This window comes from Salvelinus sp. IW2-2015, unplaced genomic scaffold (assembly GCF_002910315.2).
Source record: "Salvelinus sp. IW2-2015 unplaced genomic scaffold, ASM291031v2 Un_scaffold16694, whole genome shotgun sequence".
Taxonomy (NCBI): domain Eukaryota; kingdom Metazoa; phylum Chordata; class Actinopteri; order Salmoniformes; family Salmonidae; genus Salvelinus; species Salvelinus sp. IW2-2015.
Genome location: NW_019957712.1, coordinates 1 through 23,162, shown reverse-complemented (window position 1 = coordinate 23,162; position 23,162 = coordinate 1). Strand labels below are relative to the sequence as shown.

The 23,162-nt window shown below is 44.3% G+C and overlaps 1 non-coding gene and 1 pseudogene across 1 annotated transcript; both read right to left on the bottom strand.

Annotated features, from left to right (window-relative positions):
* Positions 1 to 11,336: 11,336 nt before the first annotated feature.
* On the bottom strand, positions 11,337 to 23,157 carry LOC112081053 (condensin complex subunit 1-like; annotated as a pseudogene).
* LOC111978839 (small nucleolar RNA U85) lies at positions 21,774 to 22,088 on the bottom strand. Its single transcript, XR_002879242.2, has one exon. It is a non-coding gene; the product is annotated as a small nucleolar RNA U85 (small nucleolar RNA).
* Positions 23,158 to 23,162: the final 5 nt, after the last annotated feature.

Below are 23,162 nucleotides of genomic sequence, written 5' to 3'. Positions count from 1 at the left end.
AAATAAAACATTATTGTTACTTAGTTTGGCTGGACATGATTGATTAAATATATATTGACAGCTCGAGAGCTAGATATGCGTAGGACCTGAGAAGGCGAGCCGTTATATATTTATTGTGTTAGACTAAACCAATAGCTTCTCATACTCCGTAGGTTTACAGGTCATTGGGTACTTTAAATTGAATGAAAGGCGCTAATCCTTAAATGACGCTGGATGAGTTAGAACTGGTGCATGGTTGTTCCACTGCCCTACATCCTATCTTGAGCATGCCACTGATATCTCACTCACGCCCTCCTCCCATTTAAGATTTACGAACAATAATAGACATTCGTTTGTACTTCTTCATGTACACACTCGTTCTGTTTTTGTCTTTGTATAGTGTCTAACTTTATGATGCTTGGCTTATTTTCTTTCTTACTAGTTTTTACTGTTTCAGGTCGGATGCTTGTTAATAGTGTTTTCCCAGGACTGTTTGTGCTTCACTATGACACTAATCCTTGGTTTTCCTCATGGTAAGTGTTGGTGTGCAGTCAGTAATTGTCTCCACACACCTCCATTGTGTTGGGTCTCCTCAAGACAGAAAGCCCCTCCCTGGGAAAGACTGATAAGGGTATTAAACATGATTTTTACTTAACTGCTAATGGTAATGCACTGTTTTACAGGCCTAAGTTAATTTATACTGAAGCTGTGGCTTATGACCATCTACTGATAGTCAGACCAACACACCCGGCGGGTCTGGTTCCTAATCCACGGCTGGAGGAGAAGTTGCAGATTTTTTTTTTCACCTGGCCTCAAATCCCTTCCAGTGTATGCGGTTATTCATTCCCTCGCTGTTTAGAACAATGGAGCCCGTGAGACCCTGCAGCCATTTTGTGTTTCAGAGCTCCCTCAGGTAGAGGCCCTCTGTACCTCCCACACGCTACATCTGAAATGACTGCATAGCAGAGAGGATATTTATGCGTTATGCCAGTCAGGCTGAGGTATTTGGCATCGAAGCCTCCAGGAATTCATAACTAATGTAGGCTAGGAGAGTACTTTGTGTCGACTTAATATTATCTGACTCACCAGGTAGTCGGCAGCAGTAAATTTACCTATAACTGATTTAATCGTCAGCAGGGAATAGAATATCATTGGTCAGAGCCTCTTAAACCTGATACAGTATTACTAAAGCTGAGAGACGTCTGTAACATGGTCGTAGTCACTAGGCTGGAATCTGATTTAACTGGCTCAAAGATCTCGTTATTTCTGTAGCCGAAGTAACCAGTGCAGTCATGCTCTATTTCACTCGCGATACTTAACTTCATTGTCGTTCTCTATACTAGCTAATCCTCTCTACTACACCGATCCTCTTTGGCAGACGTGCTGAAAATGGTTACTTATTCTCAACTGTAGAAAATTTTCTACTAACAATGTCTCTCTTTGTCCTCTCCTCCCTGGATGCTCTGCATCTAGCGCTTCTGACGTGACGATATCCCTCTCTCTAAATCTATGCAGGTGGAGTCAAGCGATGCCTTGACTGATGTGGTTGAGATGTGTAGATTATAAGGAGATGAATTCATTGTATCTGATACCTTACTCTGTTGTCTGTGTTCGCTGTGGCTTGGATTAGATATTAAAGGACTGTGTGTGTTCTCATAATAGCAGTCAAAGGGTCAGGATCGGTGAGATGGGAGGTTGCTCTCGGGGGGTCTCTGCTCTCGACCCCCAGACCACACAATCGCCAGCCTTATCGTCAACCAACTTTCTTCAACGTTAGCTTAACCTCCAACCTGGCTCACAACAAGTATTAGTCATCTCATGTCGGTACCGGCCCCTCATTCTCCTTTCCCCTACTTTTATATTCTCTATGAGGATTTGGGATGATTATACAGTGCCTTCTTTGAGCAGCGCTGATAGTTCGGACCAGTTTGATTTGTTCCTTTTAATTCCTAACACTTCTCTAGGATAGTGGGTGAAGCAGCGTATGTATGATTGCATTGTTTAGTCTCTCTCTGTAGTGCCACTCAGGTTCTAGCGGACAACCAATCATCTCCCCAAAAGTGCAAAGGACAAGTTTTTTTTCAACAGCAACTACCTAAATAAGTTTCTAACCAGATGAACTCTTTCAAGACACAATCGGTTGTGTCCTACTTAGTGGAGACTTGAAATTTGACGCCTCAGGAGGACTGTGTACCCCGCCAAGGGTCAAAGGTAAACTGCTATTCCAATTCGATCAGGCATTGATGTTACTCATACACTGGACTAACGACTGTCGGAATTGCAGCTAAAACGCTGTGGACAGGATAGAAGTCTCAATTTGGGAAATGGGGACATGACCAATTTTTGGTGAAATAAACACCGGATCTATATATTCGTCTAATTAAATACACTGGTCTCCAACGCTTGATCATGAGCGAGAACACTCTAAGCTCATTGAGTGTTCACTTGAAGCGATCTGGCACCTATCTACATCCCAACGCGTCGAGATTACTCTGTGGAGCAGACCATGAAAAATAGCTGCCTCAAGCAACCCTCCCCAATTCAACACTGACAGAGCTTTGCAGTAGGATGTTGGCAGTGATGAATAGAATTGTGCCTGGCAGAAAACCTGTCGCCAAATACTTGCTGTGTGTCCAAGATTGTAGCTTGTCAGGCAAGTGTCCTTTTAGCTTTAGCCTCAATGCAAAGACTCTGTGCTGTACAATCAGTCTCATTCTCTTCCTTCCTGGGTAGGATCTATTCAGCTGCCATAAACGCTTACCCTGTGTGTGATTTTCTAGAATTCAAGGCAGTAACTTGGCTATGCTATAAGACGGTCTCCTGTTGTGATTTAGTAAGTCACTTTCGCTATCCTAACTGTCACATATTTCGAGTGTTTGTAGTTTATTTAATATAGTCACATAACTTAGCACAATCTACTCTCTCGCAGTTTATTAACCTGTTTTGTGCTCTTCGTCGTTCTGCTAACCCTGATGTGCTTATAGCGTCATTGCTTTCGTAGCTCTAACCCTGTTGTGTCTTGTATATAGCAAGCCCGAGCAAAACTACTAACTTACTGTAGAGTCTCAGATTATAGGCAATAAGCGCTGTCGCAATCGCCTAAGATAAGATGCTTGGATATATAAGATATAGCATAGCTCGCTACCTGTGTTATGGTCTGCCTCTGTCGATCTACCCTCTGTTTGTTGCTCGTAATTGTCACGCACTCTCGCTCATACATTACTGCAGCCTGTGGTCTGATTTGATTAGCCATTTCGCGTCTACCTGCGTTTTTTTATTTAACGGTCTCGACGTGCTATCCCGGTTGATTTATAGCACCTGCATCTTACAGTTGTGGGTGTTTATAGCTACTTGGCGTCCCTCTATCGCCATGAGTTGTGTTTATCGCCTTCGCTCTTACCACTCAGACTCTTAGTGGGCCTTCGAGCTAGCCTTGTGTGTGTTTTTAATAGCCTCGCTCTTCTCTCCACTGATAGTTGTGCTTCCTCCCTAGTACTGATAGCAAGTGGAGCTTACGTTTCAGTACCCATCTGCTCTCGCCCCCTTGCAGGGCCATGCTTCTGACCGTACTTACACTACCCAGCTCTCGCCAGACAATTGCAGATTAATTCTGCTCATGCTAATACCACCTAGGATTCTACAACATCTCTCTTCTCCCAGAATTCTACATTAATAACGTTGAGCTTGTTGTCTGTCATTCACTCGGAACGGCAGTGACGCAAGGCAGAGACAATAGTTTTGGCTATGTACACGAGGCCATAAACACATCTCCACGACCATGCTATGAAGTGAGTTGGTGTTCCAGCACTGATGCATGTGCGTAGTTACCTACTACTAGCTTATCTTTCTGCTGTTAATATATTGTGTTGTGATAGTCATTATGGAGGGTCTTACTCCAGTCCTGTCTAGGTGTGGGTATATTTTGTACTAGGGTATATCTATTAGAACTCTCGGTTCGTCTAACAGCGAGGCACCACTCAGTCTAAAAATCTCTCGTGTCGCACAGATGACACTCAGCAGTAACATAACAAATTGACCTTGTGCTGTGTCTAGTGTGGCAGGCTCTCAGACGTTCTGCTTCTCACTGCCCAGCTATTCTGTAACCTCCATGGGATCGAACTTCGTCATGCGTGGAGCCGCATTAGTCACATTGTGACTCTTTTCCCTGGCTAGCTCCATATATAAAACCATGTTTACAGTGCTCTCCTCTTGCTTTGAATACAAATGAATGTTTTTGAATAAGGAAGACTTCATGGCACTATAACATGCTGTGATTAATATGAATGAACTCAAAAACTTCATGTTTGCGTTAGACTCTCGGAGTTAGTGTGGTATAGACTATTTTCCATAATGCTACGTGTGACTTTCTTATCACCTCGAACGTTTTTTGCACTTGTCACTGATTGTCTAATTATGTAAGGCAATAGCTGAAGTACCGTTTTAATTCTCACTAGCATCACTAAGGAGACGTAACAGAAACCTGCATGTGACTCCACGTCGTGGCTCGAGAGTGTAGGAAGCTGAGAGTGTCGCTCATTCTGTTTCTGTGCAGTAAAGACAAACCGCATAAAGTGAGCCGTTGATCTCAGCTCCGTACGTGTCATCCTAGTAAATTCCTTCCTGCTTGCTTAAACTCATGGGTAGAATTCTGTTCTCCCATTGGTACGTGTGCCTTCTGGATAAAAACGTGTCTAGGCCTAGATAAGGCTCTCCTTCTCTGTTCCTTCGAGGCAGTATATCGTAAAGTACCTCTACAGTTGAATTAATATGGACACCCTGCATCATGAAGCAGTTTGATTCCTAGCCAAAGCCGCTGCTTTTCCTGAGGAGAACACAATACTTCCATTACTCTTCCACTCTCTGTGTTATCGCGTGGTTCCTGGCTAGTGTACATCCTAATTCCCAAGCGTTACAGTAGCACTTTCTATAGAAAGGGCGGTCTCACTCTAGTCGGATTTTAAGCCCTTATAGACACATCTGCTCAGCTCAGTGAGCACCGATTAATCGAGTGAACGGTTCGCGTCATGCCAAATGAGTTGTATCTTCCTACTTCGAGGATATGTACAGGTCGACATTCTCTCGTCTCTTTCTCTTCCTTATATAAGGGCGTTTCCATTTTCAGTAGTGTAATTTTGTGTGATAGGATACGTCGTATACTCAGGGAAAATTATCCATCACTCCAGCCCACCCACGGCCGCCCCCCATCTCCATCTCCAGAGATACGAGCATCAAGCTGTAGCTATTGATTGATAACCCTGGCACGCACTCTCGGATAGACATCTATTGCTCTTCCTGCCTGCTCACAGATATGTAACCTCGAGCCTCGACAGCGAGACATCCCACCTGAACACGAAGGTGCCCTGATACCAATGGGAAGTAGTATGTATTTTCGTTGGTGATTGTTAGCTCATATCTTGACAGGTTTTCTCACAAGCTGATTGCAGTTACGGCAATTCTACCAGCCCTCTCGACACCTCCTCAAACATATCGTACTGTGCTACAGCACTGACGCACCACGGCAGAGAGAGCCAAGCCACTGTTTCTCTCAAAAAGGCTCAGCCATGAATCTAGTTGAGTATTTAGTCTTTTGATATGTGAGTTGTACTCGAGCACAGAATAAGTGTGTTTCACAGTGCTGTGAGTTTTTATAACCACCATATTAATGTTAAAGCCACCATTATAGAGCTTCCCCCACGCCCCCCAGCTCCCCTCCAATCTCACGTCCTGTGTCATCTTTAAAGGAAAAGGTCATAGTGTAGAAGACGTGGATAACAAGATAACTTGGGAAGAGGCTGGAGTGCCGAATCTGACGAGGAGCTAATACCATATCTCATTATGCTTAACAAACGATGCGAGGCGGGTTATTCCAGAACTGTGCGTGTAAATCGATGAATAAGATATGTCACCCAGTGGTCAGTAGATGAATTCCCGTAGACTGCTTGATGTCCTCTGTCCCCAGGTCCAGGTGGCAGAGGTAGATATGGAGAAGCCGATCTAGCACGTGCGGGATACGCACACCCGGGGAAGCGGAGCGTGTGAGGATGAAGATAGAAGAGCTGCATAGAGGCCATGTTGAGATAACCGGCAGAAGCTCGACGCAGGAGCGTATTGCAGGGCGCAGCACAGCAGACACCAACTCACACGAGCCACGTGTTCCGGAGACAAGGACGAAGTCTAAAATAAGATTTACCGTAATAAAAATAACTATGTGGATCACGGCAGGTTTTGTTCCAAGGTGTGTCACGCGACCCTCCCCTCTCCCCCCCGCTCCCCCCCCCTCCCCCCTAGTTTAGAGAGTCGAAGTTATGTTCTTGACTACACTTCTAAGAAATTACTTAGTGTTGTGATGCAACTGTTTTTCTGGCTAAGAACTTATTCGTGACATTATTAATTCCCTAGAGCAACATACCGCTAGTAACAGTGTGTGGCAGTATTAGTATCTCAAGTGTGTTAGCATTTGATTACCACTGCCGATTTTGCAGGACTTTACATAATTTTAAGACTCTTTAGCCTTTAAACATGTGCTTTCCATGTTGATAGAGGTCTCTCTTGTTTTCTCTCCCATTATATAGGTTCATAAGACCTAGCCCTATAGGACACTAACCAACTCAGTGAGACTCGAGGAAGATCTTAAAAACAAAATCAGAAAGACAAATTAGTTTTTCCATTACCCTCAAACATACCTCTGTAGCACCCAGATGCAGCCATAGTTGTAGATGAATCCTTGTATATAAGGTCTTTGTGTGAACCCCTCTTGATCAATATTTAAATCCACCCTGGTAAGAGCCCTCCAAAGACGAATACTGATTTTAATGGTCACTTTTGTTTTTACGAGCTGACGAACGCGCGTTGCCGGAGGAAGGCAAGATATGAGAGTATCTACTTTATCTCCATCTTAACCTAGATATCAACAACTAGAATCTGTTTATTGTAGTATTGTGAGTAGTATTCAGATGCCTGTTAAGGACGTGTGAGTGTGTGGCGTGTGTGGTAGGGGAGATGAAGCTCCGTGCTGTCGTCATTAGTGTGCTGAGCTGGTGTACCGGTGGTGGTGGTGGAGGTGCACCTGGGTTTGGAGGATTATCCAGATTTAAAGTTGATGGAAAGCTATTATAAATGATTCACTGCCTGTCTAAGTTCTCAGTTTGAACTTGTATTTGAAGTGCTCGGCTCCGATTCCAGGATGATGGAGATTTTGTATCACAATCTCTGTCCTTGCAGACGTCAATCAAGATCCAGGCGAATTCTCCAGAAGACTCAGAGTGATATGACCTAAACTGCACAATTTAATTTTGACCTAAACTGTCTCGCTGATCAGAATCTTTTGCCCACAAGTGAGATTGCCATGGCACACTGTAATATACTGGTTAGGGAAACATAAATTCCAGGGACTGGGTTAGTTGATTAGCAATTTTGGCTTGTCAAATTATAAGAAACTTTCTGACATACTTAAGAGTGTCTGGAGTTGGGTCATTTTGTTTTTTCATAGTTACACAGATCAGTCTAGGTCGATATGGCAAGAAGAGTCGAGAACACGTCAAGGCTGATCCTTACACCGTTCATGCGCCCGCATTCTCGTCAGACAGTGGCCACCGTCTCAGAGCCAAGCTGAACTCTGCTTCTGGGTCGCTTACCTTCTGCTTTTTTATAGTATGAGTAATGATCTAATCTCGCGATAAATGTTACTGAAGTGTTCTGTAGTCTTTTTTATTGTCATGTTCTCTAGATGTTACATTTCGTTTATACAATTTCAATCCCTCGTTCGTGGCACTTTCCTCTATTAGTGTTGCCCTTACTATCTAGTCACACTCACATATCACGGTTGGGGCATCTCTATGATTAATCCATTAAGGAAGGATAGTAGGTAGGATTTCTCTAGCCTTGAACTAACACTCCCGGTCATGTGCCGTGTGTGAACCACAACCGTGTGATACCGTGTGTGATTTTGAAATGCTCGAGATGGATAGTAGACTTTGCCACAGTCTATTGCCAAATATATACATATGCAGATTAACTGGAACCCAATTTGTTAACACCACGTTAGTTGTCCGTCATTGGAGTAACTACTTGCAGACAGCACGCAAGTCCCCCTCTTCACAGCCAGGGCATGTCCAGGCCTACCGTCCTTGGAACAGTTTGCCAAAACCATGCCGTCTGTGGTTTTTGTCAGTCCTCGGAAAGAGTAAGTGTGTGTTACAGGTTGGTGGTCGACATAGTCCCAGCTTGCATGTGTCGATTGAATTCTAGACAACGGACATTTTGGCTACAGCTTTCTATTCTTACTCCGTTTATCTCTCTTTACTCCTACACACTGCTGCTCTACTCTGATCTGCCCAGTGTTGCAATAGGTTATTTCTGGTAGTCAGTGAACCCATTGCGAGTTATGTAAAGAGACCTATTCCGTGAAAGTTCCCTAACTCCCACTGAAGAAACGAACCATCCACTCAGCCCCAGTTTTTGAGATTAGTCTTGTCCTCTATTGTTGCGACATGGGTGTAGAGGATCTGGTTAGAACATTCTGTCCTTTTTGGGTGGATCTTGGCTGTTTTTAGTCTTGCAAAGGCAGCAGGTTACAAGGAGGCTACGTGCATTCTCGAGTTTGAGGACATTTTGGGAGGGCAGGATGTGGTTCATGGCCACAATGTTATTCGCGAGAATTCTTTCACTGCTGCCATATACAAAATCACTTCACTTTTCTTCTTCTACTTCTCTTGAGTCCAAAACGAAAGAGGCGATCTGAAGCTGGTGGTCTAGAGTCTTTGGGGTACCAAACTTATCCAGTACAATAAATTTGGAATCACATGTGTTCATCACGAAAAACCATCTCTAACAGCTTACCGGTAAATCATTGCGTTGTGTTTTATTCAACACACCCACACAACATGTTAAAAAAATGAAGATTATGGCATATCACTCGTAAATATAAAATGCATCGTGCAAATATAATAACGGTACTTTCTAGCTGAATACGATGAGTGGGGCGAGAACCATAGTCTAGTTTTAGACCATACGATTGCCGCATGACTCTTATGCACGGAGATTTTCCTACTTCGTAACAAGCCAACTGATGTAAGTAAGGGATTATGTTACTTTTTTTTGCATCATTATCGTACACTTGCGAACTGAGGAGAGAAGCGTAATCGATAAAAACAAGAATCTCCCAGACAAATCCATATTGTCATTTTGGATTTTCTATAGCCCAGCTGATATTCTAAATTTGGCCCCCCCTTTTCTATGTGCAATGCACATTAAAAGTATTCTGATACATCATGAAAAGCAGAACTTAATATTTGGTACAGAAACGTTGATGCTTTTCAATTCTATCGAGATAAGTACAAGGTTGTCCTGTGTAGAAGTTTGGGACAAATTTCCCTGCTTGATCAGGTGTGTGCACAGCTCAGTGCTGCCGCGACAGGGATTGCTGTGAGTGCACCTGACGTCTAGAGAACTCCACGATAGGACAAGCAGCATTTCTCCAGATCCTTCAGGGTTTTCGGGTGCTGAGGTTCGCTGACGGCCAATACGGTACTATTGTCTCGGTCATATCAGCGCTTGCAACAAACGGTATTCATCGTTCCAAAGTATATTAGTCTATATGGGTTCAGGTCTGGAGACTCGCAAGTACTTTAAGGCGTCCCTACTCTTCTTAAGGTATTCACCTTGAGATGCACCTTACTTTATAACGGATGGTCACCATTCTTCCTTGACGTATTAATCACTTGTCAAATTTCTTGAGAAACATGAGCTGGTGTGTTTTCGGCAAATCAGTTGTCTAAACTCGCCTGAGATAGATGAAGCTCCGCGGCCAGGAACCCGCGCAGAAAGACCCCACAATCGGTTCCTTACCACAGTAATTAATAGTCTCTCCTCGAAAACTGAATATCATGTAGTGAGAGGATGACGAGGATTGTATATAGGCCAAGATCTCGCGTTGACTAAATCATGGCCCTGGAGCACCAGATCCATACCATTCCTCAATTACGATTGGACTCATGCAGTCCACTGTCACTTGTCCCCTTTGCTGGAAAGGCATCCCCAAAAGAATGAATGTTTCCGAACCTCCAATGCTTCCGGTTGGGATTGGTGGTTCTTGGGGGTAAGGATACTCATTCCTTCTTATTTACTTTAAAAGCCTAGGGGCCTCCAACACGTCGAGTGGAGTTAAGCTAGACCAAAAAACTCAATGTTTGTTCCTTCATCAGACCACATGCCTTTCTCCATTCTTCCTCATTGATCAACTCCAGTTAGACTCGATGGTCATTTGGCAAACTTCAGACGGGCCTAGGACATGCCCTGGCTTGAGCCGAGAAGCGTGGATCCTCGTGAGCCTCTTGCAGTATTTTAATCCATGCACGGCATAGCTGCTGTTCTATATTCGGCTTTTTCTTTGAAAGACTGTCTGAGGCTCCAGCCCCCAGCCTCCCCTCTTCAGCAGTCAACTGGACCAGGTATACCTAGCTCTAATTGTTTCAAGCTTCTGGCTGTATCCCTAACACCTTCCTCGCATTCGATCACTTGATGCCCCACAGAAGGTGAGACATCTATATGCGACATGGCAGCTGCGCGAGACCCGAGGCATGATTGACCGTCATCTGTGAACTTACATTACCGATGTTTCATCTAAGGAATATGCGCCTACAGTTGATCTGCCTTCTCACCAAGCTGCCTTGCTTAATTGTCCTGTTAGTACTCCCAATACCCCCAGCCTTCGCTGCAGGGGGAGAGAGTTTTACCAAATTTTACTCAACCTGTGACATACGAGGTTATAGCTTGATTCCTTACACAGCCTCTCTGCCGTCTTGGCACATTGTGGAGAGGTTGGGAGTATCTGTCGTATATGATATTTGATGTGTGGACAGCGTGTCTTTATCAGGGGTATACGAGTTCAAAAACAGGAGTGCTAGTTAGTTACTTTTAAACTAAGAGAGTCATTATAAACTGAGAGAAAGGTATTACTTAACTGATGGGAACATGGTAATGAGTGGGGAACAGGAGGGCTTCTTAAAGAAAAGGACAGTAACAGGTCTGTGGAGCCGCATTCTTACCTGCTCTGTACCAAATATTAAGTTCTGCTTTTCTGATGTATCAAATACTTATGTCATGCAATAAAATGCAAATTAAATACTTAAAAATCATACAATGTGATTTTCTGGATTTTTGTTTTAGATTCCTTCTCTCACAGTTGAAGTGTACCTATGATAAATATTACAGACCTCTACATGCTTTGTAAGTAGGAAAACCTGCAAAATCGGCAGTGTATCAAATACTTGTTCTCCACACTGTATATTATTATTATTAATTTTTTTTTTTTTTTTTTTTTACATGTGTGTGGGGTGAAAAAGCATGTTACCAAGAAAAGTTTTTAAAAGGATTTTATTGCAAGTGCAAAATTGTCCTCTTTCGTGGTCAAATCGTAAATATGATAAACACGTGATATATTTGAAAAGCCCAATGTCCTCTCAAACTGGCTTGTATGGCCTCAGATACAGACGAAGATCTAAATGTCCACTAGAGGACAAAAATGAATTGCCATGTCTCAGGATTTAGGTTACCAGGTTTAATAACTTCCAATGGGTGAGATTACAGAATATTTCAAACTGGCAGAAATAGGAGCATGGAGGAGAGAGTAAAGGAGTAAGAATGGTAGCAACCGTGTCTATCCAAGCTGGGACAGTCCAACCTGAACACACACTATTTCACTGACCAAACACACATAATGCAAGACAAGGGCATAAATCTAACTCCACTTGCAAACACACACGGATGACAGCGGTTGTGTGGTTCACACCAAAGATTTATTAAAAGACTAGTATTTAGTCAAAGTATTTAGTACTGACTAGAGCAACACTAAAAGATAAAAGGTTATTTTAAAAATGAAAAAACATGACTTAAAAAGACAAAAACAGAACATGTGACATACTAACTAAAAGCAGAGGAAGAGGGATCAGTGTCGGAGACGGGCACGTCGAGAGGTGCGGGCGATGGGTGTGGTCACCTTAGGTGTCTCACTCTCTGCCATGACAGCGTCTGATTGGGTAAAAAACAAATATCAGTAACATTGATGTGTTAATTTGACAAGCAACAACTAACCAGATTTGTTCCCAACAGTAATTGCTATGAAATTGCAAAGATTAAAACAAATGTCACTTCATTCACTGAGCTCAAATGTACTTCATGACACCATCCTGGGAAGCCAGCACCAACAATCTACTGAGAGCATGAATCAGTTTATATGCTTTCCATCACTTTAACTGAAAAGCACTGCTAACACTCAGACTAAAACAGATTGTACTGTTAGAAAGTGCAGATACCTTCTTCCTCCTCCTCCTCCTCTTCGTCACTGCTGAAGGTGATAACAGCTTTCTTGGAGGACTTCCGGGTTGGTTTAGGGGTCACAAAGCTATCGTCATGGCGACTGGCTACAGAGGGCTTGGCTTGACCTTTGAGGGGAGAGAAAGAAAATCATGGAACATTAGCTAAAGTCTATGTAATTGGCAAAAATAAATACATTCAGGAGGGAAAAATTCACTGTCTACCAGAAAAGGCACTACACTTGTGTGCGCGCTCACCTCTCTTGGGCCTGCCACCCCGTCCCTTGTTGGGTAGTGGCGTGTGAGTGGTGTTCTGGCTGGGCCCAGCTCCCTCGGGCTGGTTCTTCTCCATCTCAGAGCTCTCTACGTTCTCCAGCCCCCGGGTGTGGACCGCCGTCAGACGCTTCTCAAACTCCTCCACCTGGACCTGGGGACAGAGACAGAAGATCAGAATAAGACCTGGCATGTGTATTCATTTAGAGCACAGTCTGTGGATAGTCAAAGAAGAGTCTGGATAGTCCGTGATCGCTCACTTGTCCCAAGTTTATTGTTATGTATATCTGAATTGGGGGGGGGGGGGGGCGCTAAGGGCTTCTCTTATGTGTTTGAACAGCTGTGAAACTATTCTGCCAGTCAATAATACAACCACTATCATCTGTACCTTGAGCTGTGGCTTTGGCTCCTCGGCGTAGCTTAGCAGTGATGGAGAGAGAGGCTGGTAGACTCCTGTCTCAGTCAGCTTTGTCACTGTAACACTCCAACACTCCTGGAGCCTCTTCAGCCCTCGCTCACACATGACAGCAGAGACAGAGACACGGCCAGGTCACACCACTGACGCTCAGTCCTGGAGAGAGAATTGGGGGGCGGGGGGGTGGAGTGAGGAAATTTTATTATTCACTTACAACAAATAGYCTTTCAAGAACAGAGGAAATCTGACCTGACATTTGAAGAAATCATTCTCCGCCCATGGTCTCACTGATTCACTGTGTCTATGGCTTAATCTAAAATGCCCTTTCTATGGAGGTCTGTGCTTTGAATGATGAGCCAGAAAGAGGGAAAGAGTTGGCCCCRAGTTCGCTGAACAGACAACCCTCGAATACTCCTGAGACAGAGGAACTAATGCCAGCCGTTATGACACGGAATGGGAGAACAGAAGTTASGAGAAAGGAAGGAAATGCAAGGKGAAGACGGGCTGCTCACTTTGCGGTCCTGAAGCGCTGACACAGCTTCTCCACCAGAGACTCAGTCTGTCTCTCCTTAGTGATGTAGGAAAACAGCTGCCTGAAAACAGACAAAGAGGGAAACATTAAAATAAGGCATTAAAACACCACTCACATATTAGCATCCCATTTCCATGTTATTCAGCACAACAGGTTTCAAACCAGAGTCACAATGTGACTCCAGCATGCCAAGTCATCCAGTGTGTAAAGCCTGGGAGAGAACACAGTGAGCGACAGACACACAGGTTAAGTAGCCCTCTATACTGATACACACTATACTGATCACAACACAATATACACAGTGAGAGCAGAAGAGGCACACAGCTCAGTGTGGACACCACTCACTTCATGATGGTGTGGAAGTCTTCCTCGTTCATGGCTCTCTCTGGGTCGGACAGTCTGCTGATGATGTCTGGGAGAAGGTTATAGATAGCATTGTCCTGGGAGAAGAGACGCCACTGTCTGGTTTAGAACATTGGAGGATCCATTACCCTCAGTCTATGTAAAAAGGTCCCCAATACACTAACTCAGATTTACAGTGCATTCGGAAAGTATTCAGACCCGTTGACTTTTTCARCATTTTGTTACGTTCCAGCCTTATTCTAAATTTGATTAAATTGTTTTTCTCCTTCTAATCTACACACAATACCCCAAAACGACAAAGCAAAAACAGGTTTAGAAATGTTTGCTAATTTATTTAAAATAAAAACCTGAAATATGACATTTACATAAGTATTCAGACCCTTTACTCATTACTTTGTTGAAACACCTTTGGCACCGATTACAGCCTCGAGTCTTCTTGGGTATGACGCTACAAGCTTGGCACAGCTGTATTTGGGCAGTTTCTCCCATTCTTCTCTGCAGATCCTCTCAAGCTCTGTCAGGTTGAATGGGGAGCGTTGCTGCACAGCTATTTTCAGGTCTCTCCAGAGATGTTCGATTGGGTTCAAGTCCAGTCCTTCAACCTCATGACTTGGTGTTTGCTCTGACAACTGTGGGACCTTATGTAGACGGGTGTGTGTCTTTCCAAATCATGTCCAATTAATTGAATTTACCACAGGTKGACTRCAATCAAGTTGTAGAAACATCAAGGCTGATCAATGGAAACAGGACACACCTGAGCTCAATTTCAAGTCTCATAGCAACGGGTCTGAATACTTATGTAAATAAGGTGTCTAAAAAACTGTCTTTGCTTTTGGAGTATGGTGTGTAGATTGGATTAAAAAAAAATCAAATAAGGCTGTAACATAACAAAATGTAGAAAAAGTCAAGGGTCTGAATACGTCACGAAGGCACTGTATATCCCAATTAAATAGAAATGCCTGGAAATAATACTGTGTACCTTGGAGGCGAGCTCGTTGAAGAAGTTGAGTGCGAGGCTGGCGATGTGTGTCTGGGGGTCGATGAGCAGCACAGCCACCTCACTGACCTGACCTTTGACCTTGAGCACGTCCTTCAGCACTAGCTGGGTCAGAACAGTCACCGCAGTCTGCCTCACCGCCGGGTTCTCGTCACTCAGCCTAGGCAGGGGAGACAGGGACATGTTATATGATGAAACAATATTATTTAAATGGCATGCAGGTTTCCGCTCTAATCAGCATCAGCTGGGATACCATGTAAGAGACTCTGACCAATCAATGACATTAAGTAATCGACTACCTGGGTGAAAATACGACCAGCCATACATTGGACCTGGAGGCTTCGATGCCAATACCCCTGACTGGCATTGACCATAATCCTCTGCTATGCAGTCATTTCAGATGTACGTGTGGGAGGTACAGAGGGCCTCTACCCTGAGGGAGCTCTGACACAAAATGGCTGCAGGGTCTCACCGGGCTCCATTGTTCTAAACAGGGGAATGAATTAACCGCATACACTGGGAAGGGATTTGAGGCCAGGTGAAAAAAAAACGTGCAACTTCTCCTCCAGCCGTGGATTAGGACCAGACTCGCCGGGTGTGTGGTCTGCTATACAGTAGATGGTCATAAGCCACAGCTTCAGTATAATTAACTATGCCTGTAAAACAGTGCATTACCATTAGAGTAAAAATCATGTTTAATACCCTTATCAGTCCTTTCCCAGGGAGGGCTTTCTGTCTTTGAGGAGACCCAACACAATGGAGGTGTGTGGGAGACAATTACTGACTGCTACAAAACACTTACCATGAGGAAAAACCTAAGGATTAGTGTTCATAGTGAAAAGCCTGGAAAACACTATTCACCTGAAACACCTAAAATGTAAGAATAACCAAGCATCATAATTAGCACTATACAAAGACAAAAACAGAACGAGTGGAATGAAGAGATAACGAATTGTAATTAAACTTAAATGGGGGAGGGGTATGGCTTCAGTGCATCTCAATGTGGGAAGAACAACCAGCAATCATCATTAAGCTTTCTTCAATTAAGTCCCCATCCTTCCTACGGAGTATAACCTATGGTATCACCTGAAATTATCCCCCTTCTCCCTCCAATCTACTCATTGTATAATTATACCACCAACAAGTAGTTCTGGACACAATCAGAAACTTCAAGTTGTTCTAGGCCTTTCTGCTCMAATTTTATTTGAGAGTGCACGAGCGAGCAGACCATGGTTGACAGTCCAGAAGAGCAGTTGGAGTTCTGAAGAGCACAGTACACTGTACTGTCGCGCTATAGCAACATCAGAGGTCAGAATGATAGTGGAGGACATGACAGMATTTTACAATGCTTCCTATTGTTTTTTTCTGTTCTGAACATATGGAAATAAGTTTTCCGATCAACTGGTTCAGTAGACTGCAGCAGCAGCAGGACTGGAGCGTGTGAAGGAATAACATTAGCAGACAACCAGACATGGAACGAGCTTGTAGCCCTCAGCCATCCTCATCTAATGGCCATGTTTACCTAAATTAAAAAAGCCACACAATCCATAGTACTCACAGCTGGGTAATTAAATAAAGATCAGCTTGTTTGCTACTTCCATATTCTAAACTATAAACAAGTTATATTAGCTGCTTGGCTAATATTTAGTCACTGAATGAAAATGGCTTGTGGGGGTGCACACCTGGTACAGAGTCTCTGGGTCCAGGTGTTTGGGTTACCTGGTACAGAGTCTCTGGGTCCAGGTGTTTGGATTACCTGGTACAGAGTCTCTGGGTCCAGGTGTTTGGGTTACCTGGTACAGAGTCTCTGGGTCCAGGTGTTTGGGTTACCTGGTACAGAGGTTCTGGGTCCAGGTGTTTGGATTACCTGGTACAGAGGTTCTGGGTCCAGGTGTTTGGATTACCTGGTACAGAGGCTCTGGGTCCAGGTGTTTGGATTACCTGGTACAGAGGCTCTGGGTCCAGGTGTTTGGGTTACCTGGTATAGAGGTTCTGGGTCCAGGGTTCCAGGATGTTGGGGAAGCGGACGGTGAGGTCTCCCAGGCCGATGATGGCGTTGGCCCTGACGACGGGCAGAGRGGAACGCTCCAGCACCGTGAACAGGAGACGGATGTGCTCCTCACACACTGACGGACTGATAGAGAGGGGACAGAGGTTGACAGAGACACACACCACAGCCATACCACACAAAGGAAAATTATAGAAAAACAATGTAGTCCGAGGTGTAGTCTGACCTGATCATCATGTACTGTGAGAGGGCCAGGCAGGCAGCGGTGGTAAGCTGGGGGTGGCAGTATCTCCCTGGGGAACTACACACCCTCACCAGCAGGGGCAGGAACGAGCACAACAGGTTCTCCTCTGGGTGGAGGAGAGATGTGGTTGTCAAAGCAATTAAATCACATCAGGAAAAATGACATAGTTTTGAAAAAGTTATGCCTTTACCAGCCAGCAGCTCAGTCTCACAGATCTTCCTGATCAGCTCAGCCTCGGTGTCCTCAGCAGAAGCACCCATCAACCCAAGTTCTTCCTCCACAGAACTGTCATTGGCCGCTTGCTGTGGGAAACATGGATCATGACAGTTGATTAAGAACTCCTTGTTCATGTCTGGTCTACTGGAAAGTTACAGCGATTTAATCTAAACGAGTAATTAGGAAGAAGATAGCTGTTGTTCTTAGCCCCCTGATGGGAAGAATCATCAAGACCTGTCAATCACYGTGTTGCGTGACCAAAATTAAACTCATCAAGTGTTTCCCAGGGAGAAAAGTCACTGATTGGCAAGACAATCCTACTCACATGGCCTCTTTACTAATCAACATCCTGTTCTGATAACATTTGGTTTATGAAATGCAATGAAAATCAATTTTACACGTATAGTAAAAGCTTCTTAAACACAGAACATGTGTATAAACCCAGCAGTCTCATTACCACTAGGTTTGTAGTATCCTAATCTCATGATTGACCATTATGTGAATTATTGCATCATTGGTTTGGATTGCCTAAAAATACTGGACATCATAAACATTGTGTTCCCATTCCATGTTCAGACTGACCTTGGCCTTACGGGAGGGTACCTTCGCCTTCTCCTCCCTCTCTTCTGTCTCTCCTCTCCTCCTCCGCAGCTCAGAGCTGACGCTGCGCTCCAGGTGGGACACCTGCCAGAACGCCACGCAGCCACACAGAGACAGCAGCTGGGCCAGGGACACGCAGCTCACCGCAGGGACTAGAGGGACAGGGACACACATCACTATAACACCRTACTGATCATAAAGTACCTATACAAGATACTGGTCATCATAATACACTACCACACTGGCAGAGTTTCAACAACTAGGCACAGTGAAAGAGCACCAGACAACTGGAGAATGCCACACGTGGTCCCGTGTGGCTCAGTTGGTAGAGCATGGCGCTTGCAACGCCAGGGTTGTGGGTTCATTCCCCACGGGGGGACCAGGATGAATATGTATGAACGTTCCAATTTGTAAGTCGCTCTGGATAAGAGCGTCTGCTAAATGACTTAAATGTAAATGTAAAATGTAATGTCATCTATTCATACTACAGAAGTTTTACCAGAGTGCACCAACTTTTTAAATAACTATCCACTCTCTCGCACCTTGTTCTCCCTGCTCCTCAGGGTCCTGAGATGCACCCGGCAACTGGCTGACATCCTTGTTTGCTAACATCTCCCCGCCCTCCGCGATCTGGTCCAATAGCAGGCGAGAGCAGCGCTGGAGGAGGCGGGAGCAGAGCTGGTCTGGGGACTCGGACAGGAAGTACAGCAGACGTACAGCCTGCTCCATGAAGCTCTGCCAGTGAGGGTCCGCCATCACCACACCTGGGGCGGGACCAGACAGACAGTTAGTTAAGAGAAGGTCAGGGGCAGAGACACTACATTCTCCCACTCAAGAGATAGTGTGTGTACACACCTTCAGCGATGGCCTGTGTGAGGCAGGTAAAGAGCTGGTTGTCCTGAGGCAGTCTGAATGGAGCTCCTTTGCATTGCTGGGGGGTACAATTCAACTCAATCACTTTACACACTTCAAACCTCTATAGGGCTGACCCCATTTAGTCACCTGGTAGATTGTTTAGTTCAGGCTGTTGGTCGACCGASATTTCTTTTGTCAAGCAGTTTCAAAAATATTCTTTTCATGGTGCACAAGACTCCTGTCTGATTCCCACCTGTCTCAGTGGACTAATCCATTGCAGATGCCACGGGGATGGCACAGTTCATCACTCTAAGACATGAGCTACTGAACTTGTAAGCGGTTATATTTTGTAAGAAAATGGTGCAATGGTAATAAATATATTTTATAACAAATGCAGTTTCTCAAGCGATGGATAGCGGGAGAATGCGCTGTCCGCGGTTCTGAAACGTAATCTTCAGTGCGCCGTTGAATTGGCGCCTTCCCCTTTATGTTGCTATGTGCATAATAGCAAAGTTAACCAGCATATTGTTGTTGTGAACAGAGTAAGGAGAYGAGAAAATAGCCCTTGCCTTAATTGTCTAAGAAACTAGAGGAAACAAACTTAGATATATAATCCATAGCATAACTGTTAAATCGTGCCTGACTTTATAAATCAATTTCTACAGAAATAAAACGGATCCTGTTTGTTGCCAGTTTGAGTGTTTAATAGCCTACTGATTCCGTGAGCACCAAGACTCTCACAACCACAGAATGTCAGATAAAGCAACTTCACAAATGTGTATGTTTTTAATCTTTGCTGTAATAAATTTAGATTTTTGTTAGAACAGACTAAATTGTAAGTAATACCAGAGTTGTTTACACGGTTCCAAACAGGCAGAAAATATTGAAATCTAATAGGACTGGGCAGAGGCGCAGCCATGGTGGGTGGGCATGGGTCCACACACTACGGAGCCAGGCCCAGCCAATCAGAATACATTTCCCCACACAATTAAAAACAGAAATACTGCTCAGCATACAGCCTCCCCCTCAGACAATCTCACAGGTAAAGAAGCTGGATGTGGAGGTCCTGGGCTGGCGTGATAACATGTGGTCTGCAGGTGTGAGGCCGGTTGGATGTACTGCCAAATTCTCTAAAACAATGTTGGAGGCGGCTTATGGTAGAGAAATTAACATTCAAAACAGCTCTGGTGGACATTTCTGCATTCAGCATGCCAATTGCGCGCTTCCTCAAAATAAGCTTTTTTTTTGCATATGGGAAATTTCTGGGATCTTTTATTTCAGCTCATGAAAAATGGGACCAACACTTTACATGTTGTTTATATTTTTGTTCAGTCTAGTTCATTTTATTCAAACACATTGGGTGTGGGGGTGTGTAATATATATATAAAGACACTACTTTAAATTTCAACCAATCGATTGGTTGAAAGAACATGCGACTTTTGGTCGACCAAGATAGTTTTTGTTGTCTGGGACAGCCCTAGACCTCTAGAAAGTCTAGGCCAGCAAACTACATGAGGGGTCTTACCCTGACATGGTCAGTGATGTTACAGATGGTGATAACAGAGTCTCTGGCCAGTAGGAAGTCTTCAGTCAACTTCTCTCCCAGAGCCACAGAGCACAGAGTGTCCAGGTTACTGAGGACCACCTCCCTCTCCGCTCTACACAGAGAAATACACAATTACATTAGGCTACACACTGAATAATCTAAAATGCCACATCTAATCTGATACAAGAACACGCATACAAACATGCTATTACACACAGCAACTTTAGTGTGTGGTGCACAAATTACGTTCTTAGCAGTAAATGTACATACTGCCATGTCTACACACAACAGAGTAGTAGGCTACGGCATTTAAATTATGCCCAGGCGCCAGATTAATTAATCATTTCATCGGTGCTCGGCCCTCCGCAGAACACACACAGTCCCAGTCTATGGGGGATTGTGTGTGGGAGGGAGGGTTAGAGGAAGTGAGGACAGGATTAAACAGGTTATGGAAAGAGAGGAGGCCCGGTATTGTCCATTACAGTGTGGGTGGACTGCAGATAGTCCCCCTCTCCCCCCCACCGGCAGKGGCTGTCTTTGAAGGAGACCGAATGCCTGTTTAAAACGCTTGTTCTTCATTGAAAACCCTGGCGGTGAGCCCAGATGTGTGTGGTCGTGACTTAGACTCAATTGAGAGAAGTCTGTGTACTCTGCTGTGCTCCTATTCAGAGACCATAAAGGCGCCAGCATGCTTCGTTTCGGCTAGCCAAATGAGTATGCTTGCATACTCTCTTAAAAGACATTCACTTGGACAGAAAAAAAAGAAGTCAATAGTACTGTTTGTCCATTTTGAGACAGCGTAGCCAGTACACTTCCTCAAAATAGTCTGAATTAATCTAAGATAAAAATGAATGAGCGATTTTCTGAGTTCACGTTTATGCTGAGGATATCCTTTTTTTGTTTTTGCATCTAAGATGTTTTCGGGAGTATTTCTCAATGAAAAAACTTGCATGAAAACAAGTCGTCTCTCGCTGAATGACAGACTATTGAAGAATCTCTACTGTTGACCAATCATCGACAAAGGGGAGTAGACTTGTTGCCCCCGAACTGAAAAAACCTCAGTGAAGTCTAAAATAAACATGTCACAAGATGTAATAATATATGCACGTCTTCTGAAGTGCTACGGATAGGAAGCATGCAGGCGCCTTAATGAGGTTTAGTGGACAAATTAACCAACGCCAGACTGTTGAGAAAGCCAAGCGCCAAAGGTAGGAGTTGCCAATAGGTGCAGACCTAGGAACAGTTTACCATACGTCAATAATGGAACATTGTCATTGGGAGGTTAACTGCAAAACTGGATTTGGATCAGAGTCTCATATTAAACAAAGATCAAGAGATTAAGATTAATGTATTAGTCAAATGGCCACAAGGTCCAACTGAAATTTTACTTCCACTTTTAACCCAACCCCTCCGAAAGACACATACAGGTGTAGAAGCCCTCAGATTACCAAAGAAGAGCGCTCATGGACAACTGAATATTGAGGAGAGGTGGGGTTCTCCCTGCCTCACACATACAGGCACAGACAGACAAACACACATCAGTCACACTGTCAGCACCCTCCCACTATTCTCTACCGTGTTTCTTTAACGGGAGAAACATGTGGGTGGGGACAAGTCACTGTAGGCCGGCCCTTACAGCAGAGCAGCCAATCTCCGCTACACTGCCAAGATTACCGGCCAATCAAGACAAGGTAGAACCCAACTCTCTCGTTCAGTTGGCTCGCATTCGCCTTGGTCTCATCATTGGGCAAGAAATCAAAGGGGACTTAAAGAMAGAGGTGTGAAGTTAGAACTTGTGTTTGTGTGAGGGCCTTACCGTGCAGCCATTCCCAGAAGCAGTACTGCTGCTCGTCTGTGCAGGCTGGAGGTCTCTCGTTTGCCAGTGAACCTCTCCCACAGAACCTGCACTACCGTGGACTGCAGGCTGCTGCCACCACCAAAAAACTCCTGGACCTGGGACGACATGAGAGAAGGGGTTGGAACAGATTAGATGAGAGAGAGAACAGGGTTAATAATTGATGACAGGATGGCTAGAGAGTAATCAGTAAAGAGTAAAGGCTAACAATCACTGGGTAGTATTGATGACAGGATTGATAATAAAAGATGGTAATAAGAGAAACTCACTATCTCCTCCAGACACTGGATTGTCCCCAGAGAGGCATCCACCATCAGTTCAGACAGACTGTCCACTAGAGTCTGAGCTTTAGCCCTGAGAGAGGGAGAGAGAGTCAGGCACCAGAGCATAGCCCATTGGAGGTTGCTGAAGTTCTACCTTGAGTCTGCATCTCTTTCAGCAGCAATGTGCTGGTGGGAGCAAGATTAACAAATTCACAGCAGAAAATGTAATACAGGGTGTGTTCACACAGGCAGCCCAATTCTGATATATATATTTTGGCACCAATTGGTCTTTTGACCAATCACACATTTTTTCACATCATTTCTGAGCTGATGCGATCGGTCAAAAGACCAATTAGTGAAAACAAGATCAGAATGGGATTGCATGTCTATAAACGCAGCCGGAGAGTTGAAACCGCTTGGGGGGAATGGCTGAGGTGCTGGAATGAAGATTGCAGGTTCCCATTATAGCTATTTCAGCAGACAAGACAGTTCCCTTTACTCTCAATATCATTATAATGTCACTAGCACCGCTTCGCAATTTCACATGGGAAGAAATTACCATTTCAAAAGTAACTTAACCATCTGAAATTGGTAGTGGGATCGAGGGACCTGAGGGGGTCGATAGAAAGTGCCTGTGGCAACAGTTTGAAGGTGTGACAGCGTACCTGGTGTTATCTCCATGGGGGTTGAGGTAGAGGCGTCTGT